This window comes from Lathyrus oleraceus, chromosome 7, assembly GCF_024323335.1.
Source record: "Lathyrus oleraceus cultivar Zhongwan6 chromosome 7, CAAS_Psat_ZW6_1.0, whole genome shotgun sequence".
Classification (NCBI taxonomy): domain Eukaryota; kingdom Viridiplantae; phylum Streptophyta; class Magnoliopsida; order Fabales; family Fabaceae; genus Lathyrus; species Lathyrus oleraceus.
Window position 1 is genome coordinate 288,755,253 of NC_066585.1, and position 2,609 is coordinate 288,757,861.

Sequence of the window (2,609 nt, forward strand, 5' to 3'; positions counted from 1 at the left end):
AGCACCAGCGAGCATCAACTTAGGTGCAATCTTAAATAACCCGGATTCCGTGACGGAGTACGTTCTTCGGATCCTCAATGACAATAAAGATGCGGAGAAGTTGTTTTTTATACCGTTTAATACCGGGTTAGCATTTCATTCTAAATTCATATATTATAATTATTTTCCAAGTTACCATCTAACATTTGCCTAATCATTACAGTGGACATTGGTTGTTGCTCGCAATCAATCCTATCCGAGAAATTGTGTATTATCTTGACTCGTTAGGAAATGATTGGACAACATACCCGGATATGAAGCGCCTAATTGACACGTAAGTGAGAATGTTCAAAATTTTTCTTAGTTTATGTTAATTGTTCTAATTGCTTCATTTTTATTTTATTAGCATCCTACAAGCTTTTCGGGCCCAACGAGATATCCAAACCTCAAGGAGGGGCGCCAACCGCATTACATGGATTAAAGTGGCGGTATATTTTTAATTACCACATTTTTTATTATATTAGTGATGACACTTGATAAAACTTAGGATTTATAATCCATATTTTTTTTCATGTAGTGTCCTCAACAACGTAATCAAATAGATTGCGGGTATTTCGTGTTGAGGTTTATGCGGGATACTCTTGCTTTGGGCCGATTAGTGATTCCCACCGATGTATGTATTACTAACTTATGAGTTAATTTTATATTTACACATATCTCATATAATTAAATAGTTGGAATTAATTCAAAATATTTTTTGCTTCATATGTAGTACTTTGAGGAATTCAAGTGTGCATTTTATACAAAGGATCAAGTGGACGAAATCAAAGAGGAGTGGTGTCAATTCATGATAGAGCTCAAAGTTTTTTCATAAATTTGTGTAATTTTGTAGTATATTTGTAATATATGTAATGACTTGTAAATGTGTACATAAATTTGTAGTATAGGTAATGACTTGTAAATGTGTACATAAATTTGTATATATTTTGATACATTTAAGGCAAAATTGGTTTGAATTGGTATATATATATTTGTTAGCCAAAAATTGGTAGAAAAAAGGCCAAAATGGCATGTATAAAATGTGATTCTGTCTGTCAAAATCTGGTTGAAAACAGGTAGAAATTCTGGTTTATAAACCTGGAAAAAATGTGGTTTAAAACAAAAGCTACAAAAATTTTCGTATACATTAGACAGCGCTTTTGGAAAAAGCGCTGTCTAAGGGGGGGCTTAGAAAGCGCTTTAGGCAAAAGCGCTGTCTAAGGGGGGGGCTTAGACAGCGCTTTATGAAAAGCGTTGTCTAAGCCCCCCCCTTAGACAGCGCTTTTGCCTAAAGCGCTGTCTAAGGTATACCTAAAAAAATTAAAATAGGGGGGCTTAGACAGCGCTTTTCAAAAAGCGCTGTCTAAGCCCCCCTATTTTAATTTTTTTAGGTATACCTTAGACAGCGCTTTTGCCAAAAGCGCTGTCTAAGGTATACCTAAAAAAATTAAAATAGGAGGGTCTTAGAAAGCGCTTTAGGCCAAAGCGCTGTCTAAGGGGGGGGCTTAGACAGCGCTTTTAAGATTTCAAAAAGCGCTGTCTAAACCTTTAGCAGCGGAGGTTTAGACAGCGCTTTAAAGCGCTGTCTAAGGCTAAAAAAAGCGCTGTCTAAGGTCTTGTTTGGCGTAGTGGTTCTAGGCCATGGTGTGGGAAGACTCTTAATATCTCTTTATATCTCTCCCAAGCTTCGAAAAGCGATTCTCCTTGGTTTTGAGCAAATCTAGTTATTTGGTTTCGAAGAACAACATTCTTACTAGGGGGGAAATATCTAGCAAGGAATACTCTCCTAAGGTCTTCCCAGGTAGTTATTGAATTAGCTGGAAGTGAATCTACCATGAACGTGCTCTATCCCTGAGGGAGAAAGGGAATAATCTTAAACGGATCGCATCGGGTGAAGCGCCGTTAGATTTAAAGGTGTCGGCTAGTTGGATAAAAACTTTTAAATGTTGATTCGGGTTCTCAGTAGCGAGACCCGCGTATTGGTTTTGTTGCACTAATTGCAACAAAGACGGGTTTAGTTCGAAATTATTAGCAGGTATAAGAGGGTTTACTATACTCGAACTAGGTTCCTCATCAGAGGGTTGGGCGAATTCCTTAAGAGGTCTCCTATCGCGATTCTCGGCCATGGCTTTCTTAATTCGGATGAGTAAGAAGCGTGTACAAGTATAACGTTCGGGTTCCGCTAAAGGATCTACTAAATTTCCGGCACTACGGGTTCTTCGCATTTACCGGCTAATAATGCGCAAAAAACTTGATCGTTGGGATTCGCAAGTGCACGAATAATGTCAAAGTAATATAAAAGAATATCGATCCCACAGAGACCAATCGTCAATCTATCGATTACTATCGTTACGGTGTTTATCTAAGGCAGTATAAAAGAGATAATGAGTTTGCAAAACAACGGTAAATAATAAATGCAGGTAAAGACAGGTTGAACGTAATTCATGTCCGTTAAGTGATGTTTCGATTGTCTAAATAGAACTACTTATGAGGTAATATTTTCTACTCTTGAAAAGAATTCATTTAATAGGAACTGTCGCTTTCGCGTATTCAGAACTGAGTTTACCCTTAAATTAAGGCCTTTTATTGTC

The 2,609-nt window shown here is 37.3% G+C and overlaps 1 non-coding gene across 1 annotated transcript; it reads left to right on the forward strand.

Moving 5' to 3' along the window:
• The first annotated feature begins 1,654 nt into the window (after nt 1-1,654).
• On the forward strand, nt 1,655-1,761 carry LOC127108889 (small nucleolar RNA R71). Its single transcript, XR_007796391.1, has one exon. It is a non-coding gene; the product is annotated as a small nucleolar RNA R71 (small nucleolar RNA).
• Nucleotides 1,762-2,609: the final 848 nt, after the last annotated feature.